Source organism: Ambystoma mexicanum, chromosome 8 (assembly GCF_040938575.1).
Source record: "Ambystoma mexicanum isolate Mex_15411 chromosome 8, UKY_AmexF1_1, whole genome shotgun sequence".
NCBI classification, from domain to species: Eukaryota; Metazoa; Chordata; class Amphibia; order Caudata; family Ambystomatidae; genus Ambystoma; species Ambystoma mexicanum.
The window spans coordinates 59,000,548-59,010,184 of NC_090929.1; positions in this window are offsets into that span (position 1 = coordinate 59,000,548).

The following is a 9,637-nucleotide window of genomic DNA, read 5'->3' on the forward strand; positions in this document are numbered from 1 at the left end:
AGGTTGACGCACGCTATCGGACCGGGATCGGACGGTGTGACGCGACACCTCAGCAATGCTGCACGACCCGATCCTTGGACGATAAGCGTGTGGTCCGAGACGGCAACTTGACGAGGGTCCACTTATCGAGGCAGGCAGATTTGCCGAAATCACCATACACGAGGTAAGATTAGTTAGCTAAGATTCTTAGAAATCCGATCGGACCTCCTTAGGTTTGGTCAGGTGAGTCATGACCCGATTCTTAATTTAACCCTGACAATTTGAATTTTGGCGCATTGTATCTGCAGACACAATTATTGACCAGGTAACACCAAGAATTTGAGATATGCCTGGGAAATTGTCTACCTGCTTTAGGGCATTATTCCGCAGTGATAGACAATCGTTGGAATTTAGCCGCCCCGACCCACAGGAGGGGTCACCGGCATGTACTACGTACTGTAAGCATGGCATTGGAAGTATAGTATTTAATGATATTTGGCATAGACAAACCAGACATGCTTCCGAACTTCAGTGGCCAACCAATGGTAGTTTTGAAATCCCTCGTATTGAGTATTTAGAGTCGATTCTATTAAAGAAAAAGGCTAGACCTGAGCATTTCATGTTTTGCAGAATAGGAAACAAGAAACGTTGCAACAACTTAAAAGTAGAGAGAAACATGCACGCCGTCATAAAACGAACGCTGAAAAAGTGTTGTTATATGATCAGGACAAAAAGTCTGAGGTAACTAAAAATATAGATAGGGCTTTCTCACTCGGTATTCAGAAAATCTATCCTTCTAAAGATCTTCATATTTCTGATGAGTTTATTGACAAAATATTAAATGAACGAAGGCCTGGTGCTTCTGCGCCTCCTCCGTATGTTCCTCTTCCTGCTGCTTTGCCTCTTCCTCCTGTTATTCCTGCTCCACCTATTGTTGTTCCTGTTGTTCTTGCTCTGCCTAATGTTCCCCTTCCTCCAGCTCCCCCACCTCTTTTTATCGCACCAGTTATAGTATCTCCATCAAATATGCCTGCTCCCTCTCTTCCAAGTGGTCCTGAGCCGCTTGTAATCGATCGAGGTGCAGGAACAAAGGTTGTCACTCGCAATACTGTATCGCCGGAAAAGAAACGTGAGTTAATTGCATGGGCTAAGCATTGCATGGAGAAGGATGATCAAGCTAGCGTTTTTGCCACACTTTGTAATATGGATCATTTTCCTGAGAAAAATGTTTTTATTGAAGGTTTAGGGATTCAGTTATGTATAATGTGGGGAAGATTAAATAATGCAGATCTTTCACAAGGGTTAAGGGATCTAAATACTCTAGCGCTTTCTAGAGACACTGAGGAGAAGGTAAATGAGCATGTCGAGAGGTTGTTTGAGTATAGAAAGTAGTTAGAGAAGTTACAGGATGAGGATGACGAAGAGTAAAATATGGATGTACAGAAACGGTTCCTTCCGTGCCATAAACCGATATCTGAGGAAACGCGAATTTGTAAGAAAGACGCAATTAGATGGATTTCAGACATATCGATAACTCCAGTTGAGGTATATGACACATATAGTCAATATACGCTAGAAATGCAGAGGAAAGTGATACAGGTAATGGTAGAGTACCTGCAGGATGAGTGTGTAAAAAGGAAGATTAGTTGTCCCACAGAGTTATTGAGCATTTATAAGAGAGCTTTTTCACTTGACACTTCTTCAACTGCTTTAGCGCTCGACTTGGCTCTGTTGCTTAGTAAGCGTTCGGAGTTGCCTACTTCTCAGTTGCCTATGAGAGAGGTTCCTCCGACATTTGTCCCGAAGGTTGAGATTGCGGCAGATGTTGCACGGAATATAGTCGCTGTGGACATTCCCGCACATTATGTATCGCAGTTCGTTCACGTCCCGTTCTCGAGACAGGAAGTGAATACTATTAGGCAATCTATTCCTGATATTAGGAAAAATACGACAGGGTTCTATAAAGAGATAGAGTCCGTTTTGCAGTCCTCAATGTTCACCCTGGGCGACATTGATTTGTTGTTTTCTGTACTCCTGCCCGTCGATTTATGGAAGCAAGTTAGAACTATTGACGACGTACCCGGGTTGGGAGATACATGGATGAATATAACTAGACTTGATGGGGAAAGGCCAGCTGGTGAAAGACTGCCTCAGGTGATATTAACTTTGCCTGACAGAATCGTTGCTAAATTAAAAACCATAATTCCCGAAAAGAGAATTATTTGGGACAAGCTTACGGCCTGTGTCCAAGGAAAGTCTGAGGGTGCTACCGAGTTCTTTAATCGGTTCAAACAGGTATTCTCGGATTTCAGTGGACAAGACTTAGGCACAGAGTCTGGGAAAAGATTATTTGTGGACAAATTTGTATGTGGATTGCTGCCTGACATCCAGTCACAAATTATGTCTTCTGAGAGCGCTTGGCAGGCGAAATCACAATCAGAAGTACTGCACATGGCTCAATACTACAAGAACCGTGTCAATAATGAAAAAGATAGGATTGAAAAATGGAAAGGCGATTTAAAAACGAAAGTGCTATTGCAGCAAATTGTTAGGGGCCCCAGAGGGGGTAGTTCCCAGGTTAGAGGTCAGTATGTCCCGCAGGAGAATGTGCCCTTGGGTCCTGTGAACATTAACCAGTGCGCTTATTGTCGTCGAGAGGGTCATTGGCGAGCACAATGCCCCGTCCTTCAACAAAGGTCAAATAATACATTTGGTAATATGGGTAGGCGATCCAGAGGTCACCAGGGCATAGGGGGCCCTGGTAGAGGTCAGTATATACAGGACCCTCAGCAACCTTTCTCACAGGACAATCAGGCTTCGAGTGTGGACACCAGGAACATATTTGATCATCCTTTCGCTGCATATTTATATGAGGAGCTTCCTTTTGATGATATTTTGTTTCGTTAGGATTGCTCGATGCAGGGTTTGGAGCCTACACCTATTCCCGTCAATCAGAAAGGCCCCTACGTTGAAATGGTGGTGGGAAATAGGAAACATCAGTTTTTGATAGACACTGGAGCACAGAAGTGCTCCATTGATCATTCACGGGTTCCAAACATTCCACTGTCAGGGCAAACCAATGTTTCTGTAGGGTTTACTGGTACACCAGTTGTTTGTCCGGTTTCTATGCAGGTACCTATTTCTTTGGGTCCCTTTATGGACCATTGTCCATTTCTCTTGACTTCGGATTGTGGAGAGAACTTGCTGGGGTTGAATCTGTTAAAAGAATTAAATGCAGTGATTTATTGTTCTTCTGATGGAGTGCGCTTGACGATTTCACCACAGCAATTTTCTGCCTCGCAATTCTTGACTAGACCTTTGCCTCCAGAATTCATTAATGTACCAGAGAGCTTGTGGGCTGTCGATGACAATGATGTCGGTGTTTTACAGATTGAGCCTGTCAAGATAGTTTTGAAACATGGAATTGAGCTGCCACGCATTCCTCAGTATAAGATTTCAGTCGAGGGCGAGTGAGCGTTGAAATGCATTGTTTCTGATTTTGTGCATTGCGGGGTGATTGAGGAAATTTCAGGAAGTTGATGTAACAGTCCAATTTTACCTGTGTACAAGAAAGGCGATAATGCAATTCCATTCCGTTTCATAATTGATTTACGTGCCATTAATAAAGTTGTGGCACCACAATTTCCAATTGTGCCTGATGTAACGACAATCCTACCCATGATTCCAGCCACAGCTACTTACTTTAGTGTGGTGGATCTAAAGAATGCTTTCTTTAGTATTCCTATACACAAGGATAGTAGATATTTGTTCGCGTTCACCTTAGGGGGATGCTCGTTCACATTTACTCGTGCACCTCAAGAGTACACAGAGAGTCCTAGCATTTACAGTAGGGCTTTGAAAGAACGGCTTGATACCCTTGAATTGCCCTCTACCTGTACTTTGCTTCAGTACGTTGATGATTTGCTTCTAGCTGCTGACTCTGAGAGTGCCTGTAAGGAGGGCACTTTGTTATTACTTATTCATCTAGCTAAGCATGGTCACAAAGCTTCGCTTAAAAAATTTCAATATTGTTGTCAGGAGGTCGCCTATTTAGGCTATCTCCTGTCAAAGGAGGGAAGAAGATTGACACCTGAAAGAATAAAACACATTTCTGGCATGTCTGTCCCAAATACACAGAAGGAAGTTAGGGCCTTGATAGGTATGACTTCTTACTGTAGGTTGTGGATCCCGAATTTTTCACTAGTGATCAAACCGATGTTGGATTTGATGAAGAAGGGCATTTCTTCGCCATTGCCATGGAACGCGGTACACCAGCAGTCGTTTGACTTGCTTAAGACTGCATTATGCTCTGCACCAGTTTTCGGCACACCAAACTATGAAAAGGACTTTGTGTTGTTTGTGCATGAATGTGATGGATGTACTTTGGCTGTATTAACACAGGAACATGGAGGGAAGAATAGGCCGTGTGGTTACTTTTCTTCTGCCCTTGATCTTGTAGCATGCGCTTTGTCAAGATGTTTGCGAGCTGTCGCTGCTGCTGCCGCGTCTGTAAAACAGAGTGAGGGTCCTAGGCCATGATCTAACCCTGATGGTGCCTCACTCTGTAGATGTTCTACTGAACCAAACTCAAACGCAACACCTCACTTCTGCACGGTTGACAAGATATGAATTGATCTTGTTTGCTCCTCACATTCAAATTAAGAGGTGTTGTGTTCTTAATCCGGCTGAACTCCTACCTTTCCCGCAAGATATTACTTGCGGTGATGAAGACTCACATGATTGTTTGTATACGACCGAGCAAGAGACAAAGGGTAGAACTGATTTGAAAGATACTCCCTTCGATAATCCGCAAGGAGAGCTGTTTTGTGACGGCTCCTGCTTCAAACTTCCAGATGGTACATCCACAGCTGCTTATGCGATCACTACATTGAGTTGTGGAAACTAAGAGAATCACGCATAATTCTGCGCAGGCCGCAGAGATTATAGCATTGACCCGAGCTTGTGAACTTTCCGAAGGGCTTGCAGTAAATATATATACTGATAGTCAGTATGCCTTTGGGATGGTCCACAACTTTGGGAGACTTTGGTCAGAGAGAGGGTTCCTAACTTCGCATGGCACCAAAATTCAACATGGCTCCCTAATAGTACAACTACTCTCAGCGCTTGCGCTCCCTATTCAGTTATCAGTTATGAAATGTGCAGCACATCGAAAGATTATAGAAGATATAAGGAGAGGGAATGCTTTCGCTGATCAGATAGCTAGGCAAACTGCTACTGATCTCCTTGCGGAGATGTATGTTTCAAGGGAATCTGTAGATGCCTATGCAATAGATGAGGGAGTTGGGTCTGTACGGGATATCCAAGTTGATGCCACATTAGAAGAATCCAAAAGGTGGGCTGAAGGCTCAGGGAAACTTGTTGATGACGGGTGTTGGGTGGACATAGTAGAAGGGAAATGGCTACTCCCTGACGCGTATGTCATGATGATGGTCATCATGGCCCATGGTCCTACGTATGTATGTGCCCAGAAAATGACAAAAATGTTAGAGAAAGTTTGGGTAAATGACAAAATTCCGAAAATTGCCCAGCGCTACGTCCGGGAGTGCATGATTTGCCTGCAACACAATGTGGGAAAGGGGACAGTAACTCCAAGGGGTAGTTTTTTTCCACCCTCTGTCCCCTTTGAAGTGATTCACTTTGATTTCATTGAAATGGAACGATGCGATAATAAGAAATATGTACTGGTGGTTATCTGTGCTTTTAGTAAGTGGGTTGAGGCTTTCCCTGTTAAAGATGCTTCAGCTATGACTACTGCAAAAATCATGTTAAAAGAATACTTCCTGCGGTTCGGTTTGCCAAGAGTTATCTGGTCGGACAATGGTCCACATTTTGTCACCGCTGTAATTCTGCAGATATGTACAGCATTACGAATTGACAAACGGTTCCATTCGGCCAGACATGCTCAGAGCGCCAGACTAGAAGAAAGACACAACGGCATCATCAAGAACAAGCTCGCTAAAACATGTGCCGGCACCAAACTAAAATGGCCGGATGCCTTACTGATCGTGTTGTTATCTATACGCACAACCCCTCAAACTAAGACTGGGCTCTCTCCATTTGAGGTGGTAATGGGGAGACCTGCCAATATTTGGAACCTTCCTAAATGTAACTCGTTAGGAAATGTTGAAAATGTACTACTTTCAGATTATTGTAGCCAATTGACTAAAAACCTGTATTTGATTTACCACTAGCTACGAGAAGCTTTACCTGTGCGATACGAGGGCCCGGGCCACAGCATACAGCCTGGAAGTTGGGTGCTCGTCAAATCGTTTGAACGCTCCTCTTGCCTTGCGCCTCGCTGGCGTGGGCCATTCCAAGTCCTGTTGGTCACCCAGACAGCGGTGCGGGTCGCTAGGAGAAAGAACTGGATACACGCGTCCCACATCAAGAAACTTCCTCACCCTGTGCCACACGTTACAGAAGAAACAGAAACCCTCGCTGACACTACAACCAATGATACCAAAGCAGCAAGTGTCACTGAGAGTGTGTCAGAGAATTTCTCTTAGCCTGTGAGGCTTGGGGAATCTGCCATTTTGTCTCCACACTCTCCACAAATTTTGCTTCCGGAAACTGCTATTTCGAATTCAGTACCTTTACTTGCTTCCGACACGTTGCTTCCAGCAGGAAGTGACGACATCTTGTTTCCGGATCAATCAGTACCGGGAAAAGTATGATATAATCTATGACCATGAAGATAGACTTACGGCACGGTTTTGCTCTGCATTTGATAGACTTACGGCACGGTTTTGCTGTGCATCTGATGGACTTAAGGCACGGTTCGGCTGCGCATTCGAAGAAGGAAAAGAGCCATCGAGGGCTTGCCTTTTGCCCAAATTTGAGAAAGGGGATTCTGTTGGCTAGGGTTGTGGAAGGACTAAGAAGTCACTCGACCGGGAGGTCGCCAGCAACAAACTTTGGAGTATCCGTTTGAAGACTACGATGCCCACCACCGCTCGTATGGGACTTGTAAATAAGGGGGTGACCAACCGGGACAATGGACAAAATGCCTGGGCCCCGAAAATGTATTGCTGTATTTTGATAATGATATTTGGGTTATTAATAGTCGCTGCCTTAGGATTGTGGTAACCCGAGGAAACGCACTCTTTAGGACTTTTGTTGCCTGCTGAAAGTGCACCTATTGTTCCTACTCCCTTTGTACATTTGCATACTCTATCCCTTAGGGATTCTCAGCACAGACAAAGGTATCACAATAACACTTTACTGCTTATCATGAATGCTACACATGCCATTTTTAATAAATCTAACTGTTGGGTCTGCTCACATTTACCGCAACACGGGGATAAGGGGCTAGGTTGGTATATTCATCCTTTACCGTTGATGACTGCTTGCTATGCTTCTCTTAGAGCACTGTTCTTTGGCCGATGGAATGATAGCATCTCAGAGAAATTTGATGGCACCATTTTGAATAGTTTTGAGAAACGTGTTTTGACTCCCCTCGGATGCTCGCTTTGTGCAAATAGGAGTAAAAAGAATGTTGCTTCTATTAGACCTTCTGATAAACTGTCTCGTCCTTTCCAATCTTTGATTTCCTTTAAGATGGCTCCAATAGGCAATAAGGATGCCATGCCTCCTTCTAACACTGTTAACCATAGCCCTGATTCAGTTTCTTTTTGCATACAGAGTAATGGAACTCAGTCAATGGGAAATTTTCTAGGTTGTGCCAACGTTGCAAATTTGACTGGGGAAAACAGACCTTTGTATGTAGGCGAACCTGTCTACTTCCTCTGCAGTAATGTAGCATTCCCATGGTTGCCCAGGGATTGGCAGGGAACCTGTTATTTAGGGATCCTGTTACATTGGGTGTTTATAGCTAGTACAAAAGAAGCTTCGAAGGCTCTTCCACGGCGGGACGAGAATGGTGACACCACAGCACAACTCTTGGGAGATATAGCTAAATCAGTTGTGCCATTTTGGAGGCAGATAGCGAATTCGGAAGATATCAGAAAACTAGCGAGAGTACTGTAGAGAACCATCAACCGGACCACGGACATACTCCACAATATGACGTTAGAACAAAAGGCGGTAAGATTAGTAGCACTTCAAAACCGAATGGCATTAGATGTCATTCTAGCTGAGCGTGGTGGAGTGTGCAAATTAGTGGAGTCCGCTTGCTGTGTTTTCGCACCAGATTCCACCCCGACTATCTTCAAGGCAATACAGAATCTGCACGTCCTTAGTTCCGAAGTGCATGTTCCCGAGGGAAACTGGGATCTAAGCGCTTGGTTCTGGGACTTCTTGTGATCTTGGGGTTGGAAGGTACTTTCGGTCTTACTAATTATTTTGGGAATCCTGTTGTTTCTTTGTTGCTGTATTCAGTGTCTACCTGGTATGTGTTCGATGCTAGGGGGATGTTGCGCACAAGCGATAGGTTCGATAAGACATAAAGTGTATGCCCCGGATAAAACTTCCAAAGAATATGTGATGAAAGATATTGTAGCAAATGACCTAATGGCAATAGATATTTCCGATAGTGATTCACGGTGCAAGGACGATGATGCATGGAGTTATTTGCAAGGAGATCCAAAGTAGTTTTTAGCACTTGGCATAGGCCAAAAGTAGGGTTTGTCGAGAGAGAAAGTATATTGTGCCTCCTATTGTAATAAATATATTAATATTGGCCTACGCCAAGCTGCTCGAAAGTCGCTTGCGAAAGAAATCCGTATTGCAAGGTTCTGACCTTAAATCCATGTAAGCCGCCATTTCAGGTCAAACCGCCATTTTAGGATTCGCTTTGTAAAAGTCACCCTGTGAGTTAAAATGGTGGACGATGTCATTCCAGAATACAACATGGCCGTCTTGACCTCTGTACATAGCTAATGTGTAACGTGCCTGCAGGCCACTTGTTGAGGTCGTAGACTGAGACCTTGTCCTTCGTTGACCTGTGTGTAAAAGGATTACTCGTGCAATGGACCTAATCCACGAGCATATGTTGAAACAATGTATTCAAATACTGAACGTAGAACATCTGTTTAATTACATTATATTAATGTTTGAGAAGGCCTGCATGGAACACAGTTAGTGCATAGGCTTGTTGATACATGTATTAACGGAAAACCAGTAATATGTGGTTGTTCGAGACTTGGCACGAACCCTAGATCGGTGATGTATTAAAAAGGAATATTAACCCGAAGTGGGGCTGGACATCGTGCTCACCGAATGTATAAAAAGCGAATGCATTCTAATGTACAACGTCTCTCACTGAACACACTGAACCACGCTGGAGTTCGTTGTGTTGTTGAGGGCCGATAGCTATCTGATTTTGCTCTGTTTTTGTAACTGGATTCAGTATAAAATAAAGTACTTTGTATGTTCCTTTGTAACCTGTGTTCGGTGTATTTCCTTCTGGGGTACTCAGCCTCGATATTTTGATTCTGTTTTCACACTAGGTGCCTCAGAATGTTGGCATGTATGATTTTTGGCCACTCCTTTGTATCACCTTTCCTGAATGTTTTGAACACATCCTAGCGAGATCGGGTTACATGTCTCAGAATTGGGAAGCGGGGGTTGCGGGGTAGTGCGGTGGAGATGGGGGGATTTTACACATCTGTGCAGAGGATGCTGTCGCCTTGCCAACTCCGAGCAATTTTAGGCCTTCTCTTAATATCGCCAGGAAATA